The following is a 15,566-nucleotide window of genomic DNA, read 5'->3' as shown; positions in this document are numbered from 1 at the left end:
CATTCTATTAATTATTCTCCGTTATTTTTATACATTTTCAACAGATGACAACGCGTACTATATTTTATCCCCAAATACTATAATTTTGGAGGCTCTGTACTTTTCACTTTCAAAATATGGCAACACTGTTCTAGAGTTTCTAGTATATGTATAATTTATTAGATTATCTATGTTTATTAAGTCTATGCAACAGTGTTGCCAACCGTACTATAATTATAGTATTTGTACTATAATTTTGGTCCGCGTACTATGTACGATATAAAATAGGTATAGTACGCCCAAAATACTATAATTTTGAAAATCATACTATAATTTTATATAAAAGTACTATAATTCAGCATTTGTCATTTCGCAATCGAGTGGTCTTCAAAAATTTGGAAATCTGCGGCCCGCGGCGAAATATTTTTCCCAAAAAAAACAAGCCGACCACGAAAAATCGGGAACCTGCGGCCCGCGACGAAAATTTTTTCCTAAAAAAAACAAGCTGACTATGAAAAATCGGGAACCTGCGGCCCGCGACGAAATATTTTTCCTAAAAAAAACAAGCCGGCTATGAAAAATCGGGAACCTGCGGCCCGCGGCGAAATATTTTTCCTAATAAAAACGAGCCGACTATGAAAAATTGGGAAAATTTTCATTTTCAACAGATGACAACGCGTACTATATTTTATCTCCAAATACTATAATTTTGGAGGCTCTGTACTATAATTCCACTTTCAAAATATGGCAACACTGCTATGCAATCTATGGTTCTTTCTCTTTCGTTCTTTTCAAACAACGACAGCACGTGTTTTTTGTTTTCACCAATCTTCTATCTTAAAAGTCTTAAAACGAAAACCATCCAATTGAGACGAAGATAAGCGAATAAATCATCATGTAAGCATATTATTCACCGGCTCGATCGACGGTAAACTGCCTTTTCCCTCGAGGTAAATTTCTGCGATGATGAAATCTATTTTACAGAGACAGTTGAAACATCAAACAGCGGTTAGCATCTTCTGATTAGCCGTGAGTGTTTATTATGATTTTACAGACTCGCTGAAATGTAAATGTGCCGCAGAGGTGGACATGAGATTTTACAACTTTCTTTTTAGACCAAACCAAACCTAACCTCGTATCCAGAAATTTGTACGTAAACAGTTCACCGCAGGACACTTATTCGTGCGCCGCAGTACGTGTAACATTTAATCAAGTGACAAGTTCTTCGTTAAACATTTCACCGTGGAGTATATTTGTACGTATGCTACAACATGTGGAGATGTCTTTACTAGTTAGGTTAGGTTAGGGTAAATCTAATTGGAACAGTACTATTTGCAAACTATCGCCGCATTTTGTATGATACGTACCTACAAATGTATTCCACGGTGAAATGTTCAACGAAGAACTCATTTGATAAAATCTCCCGATCTGATTTGAATGTAGTTTGAGCAGTCCGCCATACGAATTTGCGTGCTTTATAGCGCCTGTACATGTGCATGGGTTTACTGGCAACAGTGGCGTGTGAATTAAATAATAACAATACTGTATCTTGAAAACAAGCGGTTTAAATGGTCTCTAACCCCAGCAGGTCTATTCTATACACAAGTCTGCTCGCATTCCGGTATGGCAGCTAAATAGGGTAGGAAATTCTCGAATAATTAACACTACAATAGGACACGTTGACCACTATGGTGCGAAAACATCTTGGCTACGCTTCTAGGCGCTGCTGTTTACTAAAGGGAGGAGCTTGTTAGTTTATAATGGAAGTGCGGTTAAAAATAGGCGGAGCCTTAACATGTGGAGTTTTAACATGTAGCCAAGAAGACGTTTTCGCACCATAGTGGTCAACGCAGATGGGCGCAGGTTCGAATCCTGCCAGTTGTCATGGTATCAACACGTATCTCAAAAAACACAACTTTTCAGGAGAGACAAATAACTTGATTCTTCATGAAAAAAATGTTATGTTTCTTCAATCTATTGCATTATACTTTGGACCGATCAGTCATATTGCCAGAGATATGAGAATGCGCTGCAACTTTACTGTGAATCATTCCACAATATTACTGCAGTAAACACGTATTTTGACTAATAGAAAAATCACCTGTCGGAGTTCAGTATTTTGTACTTACAAACACGTAACTCAGGATACGAGTTTATAATATTTATAAAAGTCTTTTATTGTGATATGATTGTTTTGTATTGCTTAAATCTATTATGTCATTCTTATAAAGTATGTTTTGAGATGCATGTTAGTAGAATATTCTCAATTCATTACATGAAACAACTTAAAACTGACAAAAATTGAGATACATGTTTGTAGAAAATAACTACGATCTACATTTTCTAGTGGCTATATATTTCTCAGAAGCGTTTTTCAAATTATGTATGAGTCCCATCGGTTCCGAGTGTTTAACATTGATTGTACACCTCATACTGTTGGAAGGTTACATCTCAATTTATTGTATTCTTATAGGACTGTCATGTCTTGGCTGCCATTCTCTGATTCTCCTCACGCCGCCTTAAAGATGCCATATCTTGGACCACCGCAGACTCAGTCTCCCGATCCGGTACATTGAAGAGAAGCCTCAGGACACGACGGAGTCGCCCACCAGCAGGGGATCATTGTACTATATGTACAGTTTGCGGTTAGTTGAACCAATTATAACCATTTACTGATTGATATTTGTTGTTTGAGATAGACATACAGTACTCTCTCAGTAATCCGCCACCCCAAAAACCAGACAAGTGTCCAATTAGTGAAAACGGCGGATTATACCTAGTTGTTTTTTTTTTGAGAAATTTGTAGGTACAGTACACTCAGTAATCCGCCGCTCGATTATCTGATAACTACTATAATCCGCCGTTATTTTTATTAGTTGAAAGTACAAAACCAAGCTCTATAATTCGCCGGAATTGGATTGTCAAATTCAGTAGTATGCCGCGTACAAGTATACAACGCAGATGTTATTTTATAGTAGTTATTTCCCGATTAACAAACTCATGCATTATTCTGTCTTTTTCAGATTCCACCGTCACCGATGATTATTTTTATTATTATTCATCGACTGTCCTGCTTCTTTCCTGGCCACGCCGACATGAACGCATCGTATGAAGGTTATTCAGCAGGATGAAGATGAAGATGGGACATGGAGATATTGAAACCCTCAAGTGGTGTAGCATGCGGCTGTGCCGGTCCGTTGCCGTATCTTCACACATTATGTAAGTCAATAATGATGTGCCTGTCGCGACGTGCGATACTGCACTTTCCAGTGCGAGTCTCACGGAAAGCTTGGATTTTCAATCCGGTCAACGCATTAATTGTTTTATTATTTATTAATGTTTGTGGCACCGCATCCCTAGTTTAGTTTTGGCATCTGCATTCATCCGTCCGTAGCTGTTTATGATCTCCAGTGTTCAAATGCAACTTAACAACTTAAAACTGTTAAAGTGTCAGTCGTTTAAAAACATTTTCAACCCTAAGCAATAAAATCCGACAGTAGGCCGGTGCCGCAAGGATCGTATTACGTTTATGACACTAGTTAAGTGTACATACCTAATTGGGTGTTTTCGCTGACAAAATTGAATAAGTATCCACGCATATAGTTGAAATTTTATGTAAAAAATCCAAGCTGAAGTCAGTAGGTACCTACCAGCGTTCATTACAATAAACAACTTCTTTTGTAGTCATGAATGCCATGCTTGTTTTGGGGAAAAATTCTAATTGTGTATTCTTGTTTGAATTGTGACTTTTTGTGTTATGTGACTGCTCATTTAAAAATACCAATTCTCTAATATAACGAGTAACGCTTATAACGAGCAAATTCAGTCGGTCCCATCTTCCTCGTAATAACCAAGTTTGACTATATAAACCCAGTGACGTCCCTAGACGGAATGCCGCCCCTAGGCAGTTTAGGCTATGTTTTTGTACAGTATTTTTTATCATCCTTTTATGACTCCAATATCTAAGAAATGTGTTGTATGGATACATTACTAACAAAATATATGGTACAGTTCGGTTATGAGGAATACAACGGAAAACACATTTTGAAAATACCCGATATACTGGATTATTTGTTAGTTTGGGTTAGTTTAAGTTAGGTTAGGTTTGGTTAGGTTAACCTAACAAATAATCCAGTATATCGGGTATTTTCAAAATGTGTTTTCCGCTGTATTCCTCATTACCGAACTGTACCAAATATAAAAATTAAATTTAGATATAAAAAGAGAATAAATATAATATAGGTAATTAATTATGTTAGACACTTCGTCAAAATTCTTCATCAAATCATCAAAAGTCTGAGGTTCTATTTCGTTGATATTTCTGACACATTTGGTTTGTACCAATCAACAATACCTTGTTTATAGTGAGAATCGTCAAGCTCCTCAAAATAGCCATCAACCGCAGACTCCACCTCTTCATTGTTGGTAAATCTTTTACCACCGAGTCATTTTTTCAAGTTTGGAAACAGAAAATAATCCGAGGGGGCTAAATCTGGCGAATAGGGTGCGGGAGGAAGCAATTCGAACTTTAACTCATTGATTTTGGCCATCGCGATAACGGATGTGTGAACTGATGAATTGTCCTGATGAAATGGACGGTGTTATGCAGTAACCAGTTATCCACCAAAACGTAGTTTTGAGTTATAAGCATTTGAAGTTAAAATGTACACCATTTAGTCAAGATAATGAATACAGTTATAATTTTTTTTGCAAAGACTTTTTTAATAATATGATCCGTTGTTTATAATATATTAGGTAAATGGTTATTGAAAAATAGTAATCGTTGCAAAAAAAAATATATTAGTTTTGCAGTATTCCACTATGCACCAAAAGTGTGACTTCACTGATTTTCCATTAACATATCAATTATTTACGAATTTTGTTTTGCTTATTAAAAAATCAATATGAACATAGAATATTTATTAGAAAATTATGTGTTTATTACAATATAGTATGAATAACTGAATAAACAAAAGCAATAAAGATAAATGTAAATGTTATGTCTTAACCGATGAATAAAACTTAAAATTAGTGTCAAAGTATAAATTCTATTCGATTTCAAAATTCAAACCCTTCTACATCGTCAGTATAATCAGCACCGTCATTATCGACAAATTGGTAGAAGGGTATGGCATCTTTGAGTACAAAGCTTAGTATATTTTTTAGATCAGTTGTTTTTTCTGCTGATAGGTTTTCTATTTAATGTATTATTATAATTTGATGTGCCTCCAAAACTAAGAACGGTATCTTCAATAATATTGACAATACTACAATATCTTCTTCAATCACTGCCGAGCTGGTAATGTCTCTTCTATTTTTCAAAGCCATTTCATTTCTTTCCATAGACCATGAGTTTGCCTCTATTCATCTTGGAAAAAAGGGAAAAAATATATTACCACCAATAATCCCCATTTACATTTAAATAAAATTCCTTATAATACTAATAAATTGTTAAAGGCAATATTTTTATTGTTAAGGCAATATTTATGTATTAACCAAATATTTCAGTAAATCATTTTGTAACTACCAGTTAAGCACCAAATAAAATGAAAAACGTGAATCACATTTCGCGATAATCAGTTAAGCAACTGATTATGCACCATAAAAGTGGGAACATAATTTTTGCAATAATCAGTTTAGTGAAGGCTGAAAGTGACACATCCTAAAAAACCCTTTTTTATTATTCAATTCAGCTTATCTTAGCCTTATATTTCCACTGTAACTTATAAAACAATAATTATAATGAATTTAAGTAAGTGGGGCGACGATAACTAGGCAGATATTGTAAGAAAATGCAAAAAACGACAACGTTTGACATCTCAGTTTCACAACAGCGGCCATGTTGTTTGGTGGATGACTGTTTACTGCAAAATGGATTTGTTTATTGTATACACACATTTTTTTTAAAGTCTCATAGATGGCAATATAGACCGAATTTGACCATGATCTTTTTTGCAAAACGTAGAAAACATATTCATATTGTCGTTAAAACGAAAAACGCAAAAACACAAAAGTGTCGCTTAACTGGTTACTGCATAACACCGTCCAAATGAAACTTTCTTTTTCGCCAAATGCAGTTGTTTTTCTTAATTTCATCACTCAAACGCTGCAATAAGTTTGCATAATACACGCTGTTGATTGATTTTCCTTTCTGAAGATAATCGAAAATTACCTCACGCGCATCCCAAAAAACTGACGTCATGACCATGCCTGCAGATGGAACTGTCTTCGCCTTCTTCGGAGCCGATTCTCCCCTTTCAGTCAATTGTTTCGACTATTCCTTTGTTTCAGGTGTGAAGTGATGGACCCATGTTTCATCCATGGTTATGAATAAACGCACGAACTCTTGCTTTATTGCTGCAAAACTTCGCCAAACACTCGATCGAAACATCCTCACGATGCTGTTTTTTTTACATTGTGAATAATCGCGGCACCCACCTTGCGCACAGCTTTCTCATGTCAAAATTTTCAGTCAATATGTGATGTACAGCATTTTTTGAAATGCCTACCATGTCTGCTACCTCGCGCAATTTCAGTCAACGATCATCCAATACCATTTTGTAGATTTTCGTCACCATTTCTGGCGTGGTCACCTCATTTGGTCGACCACTGCGATGTTCATCTTTTCAGCTCGTCAGAGCTCGTTTAAACTCAGCCACCCAATATGTTACTATTGTAAACAAAGCAGCAGACACCCCCAGAGTAGAATCTAGCGCCGCTTCGATATTGGTTGGAATGAAGCTTTTAAAATGAAAGTATTGTATCACATAACTATGACCAATTTTTTCTGTGTTTACAAATTCACTGAGGCGTTCACTGTCGTGAAATAATTACTGAAAAACGTAGCGTCGTCAAACTTATGCTCTTTATATGGTTGGTACTTTCTGTCATGGTCATTATTTTCAAACTGCTAACTATAAGTCAGGTCGGGTACTTCTGGGACTACCCGGTACTTATACCAAATGGTTCTCGATTTTCCGCCCTTGAAGTAACTGCCGCCCCCAAGCGACGCTTAATCTGCCTACCCCCATGGGACGTCACTGTATAAACCAGTGGTTTCCAAACTTCCTGTTACTACACCTCCCTTTAAAAAAATCTAATCTAGGCCCCCCCTTCATTTCTTTAAATAATAGAGACACCTTTTTAAATAGTCAACAATGTACTAATACAAAAATGGAAAAAAAAATTACAAAAATAAACAAGGTTTTACTACTTATAGTAAATTCATTTTTAAATTAATTTGGTTTTGATGCAATAAATGATCTTTGGTGTTAAATACATTAAATTTATTGGCTTTTTCGTAAGCTTTGTTAACAGGGCCATTACTGATACATAATGTTTTTAAAAAGAAGTCTCGGCAAACCCTTTTTCTCTGCCATCGATCGTTTCTTGAGAGGTGACTTTTCTATTCTGCATTTAATTTCAACAGTCTTTGGGTTCTTCAGGATAAAATCCTTTTGACGACAATAGTCACCCAGACTCCAGCATTCAGAGCATATTAATATTCTTTGTTCTTCAATAAACTTCGTGGAGCAAGTAAATATGCATTTAGTGGAGCTGGCTGTTTTGGGAGTTTTGGCAATAAACGCCCGTTTTTTGTTTCATAGGCCTTTCCAGAATTCCTAAGATCTTTTACAACGTTGCGAGTCCAAGTAGAAGGATCTGACTTGCGCCACCGACCTGTTTTGTTGGTATGTTGCTCGCATTCTGAAAACAAACCTATGTGTGATCAAGAAAATGTCTCATTGTTTTTAAATATTTTATTTTTTGAATAATATGAATTGAATAGTATTCATCAGCGGCAGCTTCTCTAACACCATGCATGTGCGCTGCACTCCTTTTTCCTAAACATCTCTCAATGTGCAACAATGTTATTCATAAGTCATCACTCGTTTATCACAATTTAATCCATGTAAATTACCAAAAGCATGCACCCATTGAACAGTCATCCAAAACGAGCGCTGTGGCCAGCGCCCTAATATCGATCTTGGTTTGCCATTAACATTACACTGTGTAATAATAGTTGAACCCGACGTGAAATCCATAAACAACTCATGAATACACATGATTTTATGACCTTTTAAAACGCAGCACGGAAGTCACGCGGAAAAATGTAGTAACTGAGATTTAGCAGGATTAATAAAAAAATAGATTTTTTTTATTTAAATCTTATATAAATTCATTTTAAATAGGCTGATATTGAATACAAATTGATTATCAACATAAATATTATGGATACGATCCTTTAATCATTTTATATTTGCAGATATTTGAATATAATTTACAAAAAAATTATATCTTAGTTACTATGTTATTTCTCAAAGTGAGTGAATTATTATAACAGATGTCATATTTTTAACAATGCGGCGCGGACTTTTATTGCTTTTTGTAGACAACGTAACTGACGTCGAGAGTCGAAAAATACGTACCTACCTATTCCAATCGACAGTTATACATTTTTTTATTTTTAAATATTTTCTTCAGATATTTATTTACTAACAATACAATTCAGTATGGTTTCTGTGGTTGCGGTCTATAGTCGGCTTTTTTAGGTGTTTTGTCACGTTATATCGATAATTTTGTTCATAAAAATAAATTTTGAATAAAAGATTCATAATAATACATATAATTATACTTTAATCAGTGAAGTGTATGTGTTTTAAAATGATGTCGGTAAACGTAGACTTTATCAATAATAATAATAAGAGATAAAAAAAGGATGGTCCGATGACATCTGTGGAAAGTGAAAAGTGTTTTTCAACCATTAAAAGAATTAAATCGTCTTTAAGAAATACTTACCATGTGTTAAGCATTGAGAAAAAACTTTTACAAACAGTTCCAGACTTCAATGAGAAGTGATTGAGGTGTTTCGCTAAACAGAAACAAAAGCTGAATTGATATGCTTTGTAAATAGGTAAGAAAATTTTTAGTGCACCCCTAATGAAAGCAATTTTGGAAACCACCGGCCGCCACTGGTATCCATAACAGGAAAATAACAATGTCATAGTGACTACCGTCTGTTTCTCCATCAATATCGTCTGGAACAAAGCTAGGATCAACAGTCTCCTGGTCATTGTCACTTGATGCACTGTGATATTTCCAGTAATGCATCATAACAGAACTCCTGTTCGACAAATCAATATTACAAATCTTGCAAAGCATTACGGTATCTAGTAAAATAACAACCACAATCGAAACAATAGCGTAACCCGAAGATCCAAACGTTCAATGACAGGTGACACGATGCAAGTGAAGCGAAAAGCGTAAAAATGTCTCAACATGATCATGGACGAAACTGACCATAAACGAAAAATAATTGTTAATCACAACTCTCTATGGTTGGATGGTGACTTTTGCTTGTTTATTTCGTCATCGCTGTGCTGCATTTACGAACAGACAAAAGTCACCCTTACGCTATGGTGAGTTTTGTTTGATTTAATTTAGACCAAAGCGATCTTATTATAACAAGCTAAACTATTCCTGTTTGGTTATTTTTGCGTATTTCAGACAAGTATTAGAAGTTGTTAAATGACTAAGTCAGTAAAACTTTTGAAAAAAGAAAAGACTTGCTTATATAATATTCATAACAAAGGATTTATTTTTTTATAGTCTATAATGTCTATTCACCTATAATGACTTATGCTTGTTGTCATCATCAGTCATTTAGTGAAAAACAAATAATTCGGATTTAAGCAACATTTTACTAACTAATGTACCGTGGTGACTTGCATCTTAAAACACATAATTTTATGCTTCGGGTGACATACTCAACTCGAAACTGCCATTTTCAGGGTTGGTGACTTTTGCCTGAACGGTGACGATGTGTAGGTGTCGATTGGCCCGTGCGCCAAGTTTCCGGACCACACGTGACGACTGGTCTTGGATGCATTTCAAGTGTCAGTTCGATCCTATTGAATGTAGCGCAACACAACAGTATAATTATATTCTTTATTTAGTTAATCAATGAACTGCAGCAAAAATTGGTTTTCACTGTCGTCTGTGACCGAGCGAGTGCGAGTGCCCATTGCAACATGTTTACGTGCCCACCGCAGTGTACGGGTTAAGTGAATCTCTTTGTGGTGTGTCCTGAGAAAATTAATTTTCATTCATCGGGCTTCCCTCAGCTCGTTCCGCTCTTCTCGGGTCCCGGTCATTCGTTGCTCTATGTCAGCGGCGAAAGATGAAGGTAGTCTTAAGATCCGACATAAATACGAACTGAAAATACAAATTGCAGACGGTTAATTTTTAAAAATCAATTCAACCCTGCCTAACCGAATCGTAATAATACAGTCTACCGTATGAGTGGAAATGTAAATTTACTATTGTCTAATCTCATATTTTGCGTGTCCGCTTTCAGAATGCCTCGGGAGTATGACGGCGCCGGATATTCATCGTGCACCGCATCATCGGAGAAGAGAAGACGACAGGAGTCGAGAGCTGATGTCTTATTGATCATCGCAAAGTTTGTGTCTAAATATTCCAAGGCTTGGCGTGCACAGTGAACGGACCGATCGACACCGAGCTTTGTCCGAGCCCAACGTCAAAGCGTTTGAGAACGATCCGCGTACCGATTTCAATTCACCTCAATCTTATACATTGTAATAATGAAATCGGCTATCTTGGATTTCCACCCTTCACTGTGGACGCCGACCTGATCGTTATTATGTCAAATGCATTTACCTGTGTCCTTCAAAAATTTTCGATTTGTGTTGACAAATTTAATATGTATGTAGTAGGGTAGGTATATAAGATGGGCGTGGGCCCGCTCGTGCGAATCGACCGAACGATAACTTATCGATAGATTTGACAACATGGGCGTTCAATGTTTTCACTATAATTGATTGACTGATTCAATGCAGTGTCACAGTGACTATGGTAAATTTCATGTAATGTACACCTAATTTGACCACATTTTCTGAATCTATTTTTGATGGTTTCGACCATATTTAGGTTGCTCGAAATGTCTTTAAGTGGTTTGAACACGCTGACATTACCGGATGCATGGTGTGCATCGTGTTTGGGGGTAGTGCAGATAGAATTATTTGTCGTTGGCTGCAAAATTTGCTCAATTTTAATGTTAAATGGGATTTGTGAGCGTCGACAAAAAGAATAACTGGTCTTTTTCATCAAGCCATATATCCACACCGTTGGCCACATACTCAAAAAATGTCTCGCTTTTCATCCATCCAGACTCCGTCTTACCCATAAACCGATCTGTCGGTATGCTGTTAACAATATCTTTAGGTGGCCTCAAATACATCCATCGGTGGTAACATTTTACCATCGGCGGAAAACACTTTAGGAACTGTTATGTTTTCTTTTTCGTTTCCGGATTGGACCTGATGAATGTTTTTGTATCCTTTCGAGGCAATCACCTTACCAGTCTTTGGGCATAAGCAGAAACTGGTTTTGTCTCCATTCAGAATTCGGAACGGGTCTTCCATCCTACTAATAAAAAGTATCACCATTTTCTATTAATTCACAGTAGGTACTAAAATTTGAAAACATGTCATTTATCTCGAAAGTGTGTCCGTTACTGCCTTCTTCCTTGGAACGGCAAAAATGGCTGCTCTAAGACATTTTTTAAATTACCTACCTTCCTTCAGCAGGCACCCTTTACTACTTACCGGTAGGCATGTAGATATACTACGTACATGGGTGTGAAGCGGTTTCTGGTTGTGGGGAGATGGATGCTGTTACATTTATTATCTAATTACTTACTAGGACGTCTTAGCTGGTTGCACAGCTGAAAATGCTGAGATGAGAGGTCCAAGAGGAGAGAAGGCTATTTGATAACCAACTGGCGTATAAGTAATATTCCATTCATCTAAATTATTTGTAATTTTTTCATTCCTGGACGGCGGGCTCGGATTGAAAACCCCCTCCTTGTGTGATAATGTGCTTAGTGAGGCGCGATCGTTTACATGGCTTTGTGTGCCTCCAAATCGATGGCCATAGCCCATGTCTCGGTGATGGCCTTCTGGAGTTCAATCGATGCCTCATTAATTGTGGCCCTGGGGACGCGGGAATCTTTGGTGAAGATGCCCAGCGCCTTTTTGATTGCAATTGTTACTCGCGATGCAACATCCTGCGACTCACTGAGAATGCTAGCAGTCATGGGGTTCAACTCCTCCTGGGAAGTCGATGTCGAACTAGACCTCAGGTTGGGACCCTTGTCCTTGTCAGCCTTTCCTCCCTTAGTCGTAGGGACTGAGCTAGAGTCCCCAGCCCCTTGGGCAAGGTCGGATTTACGCTTCCTGGCAGAGGCTCTGCTAACTTCCATGGGCTCACCCTTAGGGTTACCCATGTCACTTTGAGTCTTTTTCACTTAGTTCAAAGGTTAGTGTCCACTATTGTTGCTGTCAATGTTAATGTTAATGTTGGGGTGGCACTTTGCACTTGAGTGATTATGATATGCGCAGTGCGTTAAACTTGCGCTTAGCGTGGCGTCAGGAACCGACACCACTACTATCGCTTCAATCTCGTTTGCACTATTCACTTTTTGACTTTTTCACTCTTAAGCACTTATAGTTTTATTGTCTGATTGTCACTTTTAGGACAGTGCGAGGTCAGCGGGCATCCCACTCGCAATTTATTTTGTTTCTTTCTAAAACTAGACTCTTTAAGCACCTAGGTGCATGGTTGTAATATAATCAGTCCCGTGCAGCTCTGTATCGGGACGGAGTGAGAACTTAAAATCTCTTCTTTCAGACACGTTTATAGCCTTATGGGAGACAGTCGTGCACAATCCACGGCAGTACAAACATAAGGGGTGGCGATGTGGACAAAACAAATGTCCCTATCTACTATTTTATAATATGATGTGCGTAAGTTATCGCGTGAATTTAAAAAAAATATTTCATGTAATTTGCGTAGGCCAATTTAAGTAAATAAAAGGTTGGTTTGACAGTTCGTGAACGGATGCGCTGAGCTCTGAAACTTTTGAGTTAAGTTATTATAAAACCGCTGGCATTATGCGCCCTGTGTACCCGCGTACTGAATTTCATGGCTCGAATTGAAATCTACCGAGGAGTCGGGACAATCCCGCTCTCCATATGTCGCTGCAAATTTTTCAAATGCCGCAAAGTTGGCCTCGGTTGCAATCAAGTCCGCGTGGCCAATTGGGCCCATGTGAGGACGGACCATGGCAAACAGCTCCGCTCGTTCGGGTTCCATAAGCGGGCAATCCCAGAGGACGCGTTCAACGTCTTGGTGGTCATGCCCGCAGGTACAACCCGGCCCATCTACTATCAAGCCAAGCTCATGGAGCTTGGCGACGAAATCGCCATGGCTGGTTGGGAACTGGCTTGTCCAGTGTAAAGGTTGAAGTCTTCTCGTTTGGTGTCTGCAGAATACTTCTGGAAAAAATCGGAATGTGTCCCGCCCCTTGGGGGAAGCCGTCCACCTCGTCCATGCCGCAAATGGTCTGGGTCATTTACGACCGAGAGATCACATGTCGCCATGAGTTCCTCGAGAGACGTTGGGTCGTCTTTGCGCGGCCTGGGCCCGTCAGGGAACCAGAGCCATGATTGTATATTGACATCCGCGCCCGGTAGTAGGTCGTCGGTTTTTAGGGGTTGGTGCGGTGTCATCGGCCTCGTGTGGCCCCGGAGCGGATTTTTCTCATTAGCCGTCTGTTTTTTGTGCAGCTTTTTTGGCTGCTTGGGCCTCATGCTTGAGTAGTTGGCGCTGCTCCTTTCTTTTTTCTTTGGCATCCTCGTTGATGGAATGGTATTTGGCCTCGTGTTTTGCTTTGGCCGCTGTTGCAGCAGCAGCTCGTGCAGCGCTTTTTGCGTTGATGGCAGCATTTGCGGTCAAATGACGTCAAATTCTCTTCAGCGATGTGCACTGTGTCGGGCTCTGTTCGATTCCTTCTAGAAAGTTCCAGAAGCTTCCAAAGTAGGGGTAAGTAAAGCGGCCGGCGCCGGCTTGTCGCGTAATCGACTTGGAGGGATTCCCGGCCTCGTGTTTTGAATGATACAATCAGGCAACCGACTATGGAAGTTGGGTTTTTAGGCCCGCAATTCCAACTCCCTTGGCCGATTTGCTTCGAACAAACACCACACGATTCAAAACACGCGAGCTGTCACTTGGTAGTTTTTTAGTCACTTTCCCTCTGGGGGGGGGGCGCACAATTCACGATTTGCCGTAATGTTATGTTGTTTTCACTTTTCTTTTATGGAACGGTAGCCGACAAACTCCCGCTCAGTTTGGATGCACTTTTGTAATTTTTATGGACACTTCGTCGCAATGTTTTTGCAAAAATGTAGTTTTTTTTTATAGTTTTTCTTGATTTAATCGATTTTCCGGAGTAGGCTCTCAGAAAACTTTACATTCACGGGTGGGGAATTAGATTCCGCAGCGATGGGACCTTTTTTTGGCAAAATCGGAGCACTTTTGGATTTTTACGTCTAGGTTTAGCGGGAGCGCGACGCGAATGCGACTTGTCACCGGCGAATCCAGGGCCGGACTAGTAGATAGGGAAATGTTTTAAACTCCGCACCTCCCACCTCGACATGGATATGCGGCTGCGATGATGCGCAACTGCTTACCATTTTTGTCTGCTATTTGGGCCCTCAAACCAGCTTCCGATAATCCTGGGGCGGCCATTAATAATTTTGCTTCATTGTCGGATTTCGGGTGGATAATCACTCCGTCTCCTCTAATGTTTCGGATTCCGGTAATTTGTATTTTCAGTTTGTCCGGGGCGATTGTTTTTCTGATAATTTCTTTGGTCTAGGCTGAATCCTGTCCTTCAGTTGTGGGAAAGAATAGGACCGCAGGTCTGGGAGCAGAGGTGGGGATGGCAGGCCACTCGCGTGGGGCTCTGGTGTGTTGTGTCACCTGGGTATGCATCGTTTTGGGTTGTAAACCTCTACGCGTCACAACGCTCCATGATTCAGGGTTGATGTTATCGTTATTGTGATTTTGATTGTGGGCTGGTCTGGTTCCATTTCCACTTGGCTGTGCTGTAGGCGTGGCTCTATCCTTAATAACCGCCTTACAGGCCTCAAGTTCGATGGCCATTGCCCATGTTTCGGTCATTACCTTTTCTAGCTCAGCGTTGACCGCATTATATGTGGCGTTGGTTGATCTCTTGTCGTTTTTTATTGTTTCGAGCGCCTTCTTAACGAGCTCGGCAACGTTTTTTGCACCAGTGTGAGATGGTGTCAATATGGGTAGTGATGGTAATTTGTCTGCCATTGCATGCTCTCTGTTTTTATCATTCCCCCGTTTGTCAGGCTCCGTGTTGCCTTCCTTAAGAGGAGGAGACGCGTATGCAGTGCATCCCGAAGTGGATGCCGTGAGGTTCGAGGAGTTGTCGGGGTTGGTAGGATCGGGATCCTCCTGGGGAGGAGTGCGCATCATATTTGGCATGTAAACGCGCAATAGTGTGAAGGCAGGGAGTAGGAGAAAGCGGATGGAATCTTGTATTTAATATGGGGGATCGTTACACGGCCGGTAGTTTGGCTACTTAGCGGTGTTAGTGTTTTAACACTTTTGAAATGTTGGGAGAAGCCGAAGTGATGCGGTAGTTGTGTTATGTTGAGTGTACTACAATAGTACCTACTTGGCTACCAGTCATT

The 15,566-nt window shown here is 39.2% G+C and overlaps 1 long non-coding RNA gene across 2 annotated transcripts; it reads left to right on the top strand.

Annotated features, from left to right (window-relative positions):
- Window positions 1–724: 724 nt before the first annotated feature.
- Window positions 725–11,768, top strand: LOC147079270 (uncharacterized). Of its 2 annotated transcripts, none has more exons than XR_015071564.1 (4): window positions 725–1,008; window positions 2,453–2,624; window positions 3,003–3,198; window positions 10,337–11,768. It is a non-coding gene; the product is annotated as an uncharacterized LOC147079270 (long non-coding RNA). The 2 variants fall into 2 exon arrangements; XR_015071565.1 differs by having other exon boundaries at window positions 757–929.
- The last annotated feature ends 3,798 nt before the right edge of the window (window positions 11,769–15,566 follow it).

The sequence above is a fragment of the Rhyacophila brunnea genome, unplaced genomic scaffold (genome assembly GCF_057557595.1).
Source record: "Rhyacophila brunnea isolate RB1 unplaced genomic scaffold, BYU_Rbru_1.0 scaffold_10, whole genome shotgun sequence".
NCBI lineage: Eukaryota > Metazoa > Arthropoda > Insecta > Trichoptera > Rhyacophilidae > Rhyacophila > Rhyacophila brunnea.
Note: the sequence above shows the minus strand (reverse complement) of the source record. Positions and strands in the feature narration are given on the sequence as shown.